The following is a 7,933-nucleotide window of genomic DNA, read 5'->3' as shown; positions in this document are numbered from 1 at the left end:
ACCCAAATCCCTTATTTATAGCTAAAAAAGTGTTTAAAATAATCACTTTAAATTAATTACATTGATTAAATTAAATTTGAAATGAATAATAATATGGCATATAGGGGTAAATTTTAGGTGTAATGATGATTTTGGGGTAAATTGTGTAGAAAAATTTGGGTAAAAAATGGCATTTTTGAACAAAGGGACAAGGGGACATTGTTGGGCTCAAGAAAATTGGCTTGGTGGCTGGTGGCATGGGTTGGAGCAAGGGGCCAGGCGGGGTGGGCAGAAGCAGGAGCTGGGCTCGGGCCTGGGATTGCTGAGAGGTATGCAGGCGTTAGGCTAGGCAGGCGCAGGAGCTGGGTTGGGCTCAGGCCTGGGAGCTGGTGGAGTCGGGCCCAATCCGTAGCTGGGCTAGGGGAGGAAGCAGCTGGGGGCATTGGGCCTGTGGCTGGCAGCTTTGGCTTGGGGTTTCTCATATATTTCCACTACTCTTCTTTTATTTCTTTTCAAATCTACCACTTTTCTTTTGATTATTTTTTCTGAATTTTCAAACATCAAATTTCCACAAAATATTTGCAAAATTATCATAAATTAAATTAAAACTAATATTTTCATTAATAAAATATACAACATAAATCTCATGAAAATATTTATTAAAACTTAATTTACTTTGACATTTAAGTTCAATAAAACAACATTTTAACTTTTAATCTAATAACAGTAATTTCAAATAATTAAACTACAACATATTATGATAAAATAACTATAAAAACACAAAAAAATCTATAAAATCAAAATAAACCCCATAAATTCAAAATTACTTTAAAACTTAATAAATCAATTAAAACTCAAGAACTAAGCAACAATTAGCATATAAAATATGGTAAAATAACTCTAATTTGTAGAGTTATCATCTAGGGGTGTTTCCCTTGAAGTGACCTTAACTTCGTTATGAGCGTTAGCGTTGTTCCTCCACTTTGGCCTCTTAGGCTGCTTCGCCTGTCCGGGATGTTCATGCTGCTTTGGCCGAGGGGTATTTCTAGTGGAGAGCCGTGTCCTCCCATCATCTATAGTGACTGTGGTTCCTCCTCCTTCATGGCCTTCCCCTTTTCTCTTAGGAAGAGGCATGCTTGACTTTCCCTATAACAGGCCATCAACACCTCTTGCATATTTTGTAAGGTCGTTTCTAGCCTTTGATTTTTTTGGTGTAACTCACGTATCTCCTCTTCATAGAATCAAGTCCTAGAGCTCAAGCTTATGGAATGTACCCGAGGACTCTTGTCGAGCCTGCGCGTCGAAGGCCCCGAATCTTGCTGGCCGAAGTTCGACACCTGCGGCAGCCTTGGGGGAGGAAACGCTCCATCACCTCCCGTAGTGGCAGCCACTGGTCCTGGATGGTTTCATTGGGTTGGACAGCTGGGAATGAAGCCTCTCTTTCATCTTCAGGAGCCCTAGGCTCCTTTGGTGCATCCACATTTTTGAGTGGTGGAGAATTCCTTATGGAGGCTATCAACTGATCTCCGTCTAGGTGCACCTCAACCTCTCGTGGTTCTTTCAGATACTTAGAATGTCTTGGCATCATTTTCTGCCATAATTAATAGAAGAACAGTGGCTTGACACTTATCCTTCCCACAGACGGCGCCAAACTGTTGACAGTAAGAACTCGTCAACTAAGTTAGATCAAGAACTTTGTGAGTTGTAAAAGAAGTGGACTTAAATCAACTGAACTTCAAGCAAACTTTCTTATGATTTCAAGAACGCAAAATGGAAATGCTAGAAATTTAGAATGAAAAATAGAGAGAACGTAGAATATCTGTTTTCATTAGCAATGACTGGTTACAAAATTCTCCAAAAAAATCGACCCCCTTCTCAAGTGAAGGGAGATCATATTTATAGTAGGACACTATTGGCTCACTGTACATAGTGGACCCTGGGGACATGACCCTGCATATGCAGTCTACAAGTGGTAGTGGTGCTAGGAGCATGGTGGTCAACTCCAATACACGCCAAGAGTCTGCGGGAGTACCTTAATTATAGTACCTGGTTGTGCCTCCACTATACGTTTAGTACCAATGTCAGAGGCTGTCTGGGAAGGACCACGTCAGGTACCTTGCGCGTACGACCACCGCTTGTCTGGCGTGGGGTTAGGGTCAGACATCTGAGGTTTCCAGGGCCGTACACCCGTACGTATGATGTACTTGGGGTGGACAAGGTTCACTACTTGTCTGCGCATTCCTCAAATGTACGTGCTCTTCTAGTCATGTGTAGGTTTTCATCCTCACAATGCATCCCAATCTTTTAACCTTTAAATGTTGAAGTCTTTTTGGGTCATCATGGAAGTTACAACCCCAAGGAACATGGAAGGCAAGAGCCTCGCGAGATGTTGGCGCAAGGCAGAGGCCATGGCGCGAGATGGTGTCCACGAGGTCCTTGGCGCGAGATGCAAGGGCATGTCCACGAGGCCCTTGGCGCGAGATGTAAGGGCATGTTCGCAAGGCCCTTAGCGCGAGGAGGTTGGTATGCGAGGTAATGCCTTGTGAGGCCCTTGGCGCAAGGCGCAAGGGCATGTGGGCGATACGGAGGCATGTGGCATGAGGCCATGCCTCGTGAGGCACTTGAGCGAGACGTATGCTTGTGGTGCGAGACAGAATATTGTGGTGCAAGGCCATGCCTTGCGAGATACGTGCGCGAGACGCCTGATTGTGGCGCTAGACAGAAGCTTGTGGTGTGAGGCCATGCCTCGCGAGGCACTTGTGCGAGACGCATACTTGTACGCGCGAGACAGAAGCTTGTGGGGTGAGGCCATGCCTCGCGAGGCGCTTGCGCGAGATGCACGCTTGTGGTGCGAGGCGGAAGCTTGTGGCGCTAGGTCGTGCCTCAAGAGACGCTGGCACAAGACGAAGCTATGCGGGCATGAGGCTGTGCCTCGCGAGGCCTCGCTGCGAGGTGGGCCATTATTAGAAAGACATCCGCCCCCTTGGGACCCTTAGTGTGAGACACGTCATTAGTTTTGAGGGGCGATCCTACCTGAGCTTGGGTACAAAGCGAGGCTCTGTAAGAGAGGCTCGTGCCTTTGCAAGGCCTTTGGCAAAAGGTGCAAGGCCGGTCTTGGCTATTTCTGTTTCGAGCCTATATTTTGAGGTCACGAGGCGGGGCCTTGTGCAACTAAAATTCAGACATCCACAACTTGAGTTTACTTTAACCAAGGTTAGCTATGTAGAGGCTCCCCAGATCGTGCCATATAGGTGTAATGGAGGTCAAATGGAATCATTCCCATACCGCCTTCATCAGGATACGAGCATCTTTCTCAGGTCAGATCGTTGTAACTTACAACTTCTAGTTCGAGGTATGCATTCAGATCATGGTATCTCATAAAGCGCACAAGCTTAAATGCAAACAAACTCGGAGACTTTATTTACGTAATTAATGTATTGCAATCCTTGCTTGATAAATAAGCAATATTAGGCAATTAATGTATTTAAGGAATTTATTTATGATTGGGAAGTTACCCATTCTTGTAAGTTACCAAATATTGAACGATTACCCAAAATTTTCCTTCGAATCCCTATAAATAAAGGGGGAATGGACAATAAAATGGACATAATTTGTTATGCAAAATCTCCACAGAAATTGTCTTAATCAATTTCTCCAGAGAGCCTAAACAAAATAACATAGACTTGTGGGCTAGGTGAATTTTAATCATTGAACCATGTAAAACTTCTTGTGTTCTTTATTTACGGTTTCACAAAGAGCCTAATCATCTATTTTAGATTTCTTAATCTACTGTTGGCAAAAAACCGCGTCAACAACAGTCTCATACAATCTTAATATATAAAATACCTCCACTGAGATGTCTATCTATATCAATGATCTGAATCCATATCACATGTATTCAAAATATCAGTTGATCATACTAGCAGTGTTTGATGAAAGATTTCATAACTTTAATATAAACTGCGGACTATTTAATTCATTATCTATAATCTTAATCCTCAAGATTATAGCTACATTAATGAATTAGGAATTTTTTTTGATATTCAATAATAATAAACATTAATTATACATAAAAATTATAGATTTCATAAGTAATGAACCACTTTCATTACTTTAAGGGTATCAATTCCAACACCATCTTCTTCCTCATATCACATTTTCGGTAGAGATAACAAAATGATCTGGTGGAGCGGGGTGAGCTGTGAGGGGTACGCCAACCTGCCTTGACCCAATATTGATTGATGTGGGGTGGGTCGGGACCCACCCCAGTTGTTATGTTTTTTATTAAGATATTGTTATGAAAAAAAAATCCCATAAGAAAAACCAAAAACCTGCTCTCACCTCTCTCTTCATCTTCTTCGAGCTTCTCTCTCTTTCTCTTTCTCTACTGGGTTTTCAAGTAATTTCAAAATTGACTTTAGGGTTCCATTTTGACTATTTTACAAAATATTGTTGGGAAAAACTTATACAAGATCTTATTTATTTTCATGTAAATCATATATTAAACATATTAATATAAGAAAACCTAGAACATGTTTCTATAATTGAATTTAAAACAAAGATAATGATAAGAACACTTACATTATACACAATGGAATAAATAATTCATTCCTTCAGTTTCTCTAACCCTTGTATCATTTTTGTCGCAGGGTATCACCAAGAAACTGAATTGTAACACCCTGGGTAACCAAGACCATTACAATGTGTGTTTAAAGTAGTGCAAGACTCGCTAATCAAGCCATTTGAACATAAATGTGTTTCTAGAGTCAACTGACAAGTTAGGGTTAAAAGAGTTTGATTGTATAATGGTTGACTTTCATTACAACAAGAGTTTGATACATGGGATCCCAAAAATAGTGTTTACATGGCAGATACAACCCTGTAAAGTTAATACAACAATAGCCAGTCTAAATGGAAAAATACAGTTTTGAGCTCTAATCCCTATAAATCCCTCGGCCGTGGCGGCCGAGCAGCTGCCAATGTATACACCGCCCCCAAAGCTCTCCAACTCATGGCTGGTCTAGCTTTCCTTTTCCTTTGCCTGCACCATGTAGCACCCATGAGCCAAGGCTCAGCAAGAAAACCATAATCAACAAGCATAGATAGCATTAAATGTATTTAACAAACTTTAGACCAATTAGTTCAATTAATCAGCAGAATACAAGTGTTAAACTAGGAAACGATAATAGTTAAATCCAAACATATAAATTAATCTTAATACAGTTACATAGGGATCGACGCCCTTAGGTCGAGCCCTCTAGTTATTTAGTTGATCCCGACTCGCTTAGGCCGAGCTGCGTTCAGTACGCTCAACATCAGCCCTGACTCCTTTAGGTCGTATTTTCACAGCACACATAACATATAAACAAGTTACATACACATATGTTCATTTACAGGGAATCTCAGTCCCATTTACAACTTTGGTGCAGTTTCTTACCTTGAGTCCCGAGCGAAGTATGTAGAGCGGTCCCGAGCACGATCCTTAGTCCTGAGCCTTAACGGTAATCCTAGTCACAAGCGACAATGGATAACTATCAAAATCTAATCCAATTAAATTCTTTGAAAGTAAATACTAACCTTCGGGATCTCGAATTCTATTAATCTGAGTAGTATAATTCATCCCGAGCGCTTAGGTTTAAGTCCCCAAGCCTAAAAACCAACCTAGGCTATGGCTAAATAAGCGGGATATGACCTGGCCCTAGTCAGAGGCGCCAGCCTCTTATCCCAGGGGGAGGCGGGCCGCGACTTGCCTCCTAGGGCTTTTTAGGGCACGCGGGCCACAACGCCTATGAACTGGGTGGTGGCACGCCCCCGTGAACCTTGAAATCCCTGAGTTTCTTCCACATTTTGCCCAATTTAATCCATCAAAAATCTAAGCTAACTTACACTAGAACCAGAATTCGACCACTATAACACAATAGTCTGCTCATATCACCACAACCTCCTAAAATTCTAACCAAAATCCTTGTCGAAACCCATAATTCATCAAAACCTCTTTGAAACCTAAAACCTTAAGAACACCCATAATGGCAGCAGAATTCCACCCAATAATTGAGATTTAAACCTTACCTTGATGATGCTGAAGGTGTTCCTGAGCTGCATCTCAAAGTCCTAGCCTTAATTCCCCAACCCTCAAGCTTAATTCTTTAAGTTCTCTCTTCCGAAGTTCAAAGCTTTCTTAGGCACAAGAGAGGGAGAGAGAGAACGTGAGTGAGAGGGAGAGAGAGTGCTGAGAGTTTGAGAGATTTCTGCTAAGTTCTGATTGTTTCCTAAAGCTTTAGTTGAATATACCCTTTAACTAAAAACGACCAAAATGCCCCTAAAGTAAACTCAGTCTTCTAATTGCTCTTAAGGGTAAAACAACCATTTCTCCGTTTCCCGCTAATTCCTCGAGTCATCCTACCAATTCCTGACATACCCAACTAATTACCAAATACTTACTCGTTACTCGATAAATTCCAAATATACATTAAACTTCCCAAAATACCCCTAAGCTCACCCCGAGCCGGGTATGTAACCCTGATGTGACTACTCCGCTAATCCTCTACTACAAATATATCCACATAATAATGTGGTCTCAATCATTTAACTCATATAATCACATTTATGCCCTTAACGGGCCAAAATTACAGATATGCCATTATAAACAAGAGCGGGTGCACATGCATATTTAATACTCATAAACATGGATATAAATAAATTCATATTATCACACAAATCATGCATGCCACATAGTCACGCATTTAACCAGTTAATCACACATATATCCAATTATGCTCTCTTGGCACGCTAATCAAGGTACCAAACCCTAATAGCATTTTTGGGACGTTACAACTATCCCCTCCTACTGAGAATTTCGTCCTTGAAATTTACCTGAACAACTTGGGATACTGATCCCGCATAGCTGACTTTAGCTCCCAGGTCGCTTCCTCAACCTCACTATTCCTCCATAATACTTTGACTGCATGAATCATCTTGTTCCTTATAACCTTATCTTTTCTATCTAGGATCTGAACTGGTCGTTCTTCGTACGAAAAGTCAGTCTGTAGTTCCAGATCCTCGTATCCCAATACATGGGTCATATCTGAGACGTACTTCCGAAGCATAGAGATGTGGAATACGTCATGAACTCTTGATAACGACGGTGGCAGAGCCAATCTGTAGGCTACCTGCCCGATCCTTTTTAAGATCTCAAAAGGTCCTACAAATCTAGGGCTCAACTTGCCGTTTTACCCAAATCTCCTCACCCCTCACAATGGTGAAACTCACAGAAACACGTGGTCTCCTACCCGGAATTCCATGTCCCTACGCTTAGGATCAGCATAGCTTTTCTGTCTGCTCTGCGAAGCGAGCATTCGAGCTCGAATCTTCTCAATAGCTTCATTAGTCTTCTGATCCATCTCCGGTCCCAAATACTTCCTCTCCCCCATCTCATCCCAATGAATGGGCGATCTACATTGTTAGGAACGAGTTTCCTAATACGCAGCGGAATGGTGGTGTGGTTGGCCCAGTGTACAACAAAATTTTTGTAACATATTTAAACTACCTTTAAATATGCGGATCCATTAATATACATACATTAATCATAAACAAGATAAGGATAGAATTCATACCTCTTGAAGCCTATCAAGTATCCATGCTATATTTTCGTATTTAGAACGGTCTTTCTATCCAAGCCGCTCCCACGTACTCACACCGAGATCTTCCAAAGCGTTCTCTACACCTCAAGAAATGTGTGGGCACTTAGAGAATGAAGGATAGTTTATTTGTGATTCTACTTGATGTACTCAACACATGAGATCAAGAGAATATGCCTGAGAATTGGTTCTTTATTTTCAGGGAGAGAAAACTATCGTTCTATTTTTCACAGAGCGAATGTACAGAGTTGTCTCACATCACTTATCTGAATAATTTTCTGATTAGTCATACTTAAAATAAAATATTCAAATTTTAA

This window comes from Humulus lupulus, chromosome 7 (assembly GCF_963169125.1).
Source record: "Humulus lupulus chromosome 7, drHumLupu1.1, whole genome shotgun sequence".
Classification (NCBI taxonomy): domain Eukaryota; kingdom Viridiplantae; phylum Streptophyta; class Magnoliopsida; order Rosales; family Cannabaceae; genus Humulus; species Humulus lupulus.
This window is presented reverse-complemented; position numbering follows the sequence as displayed.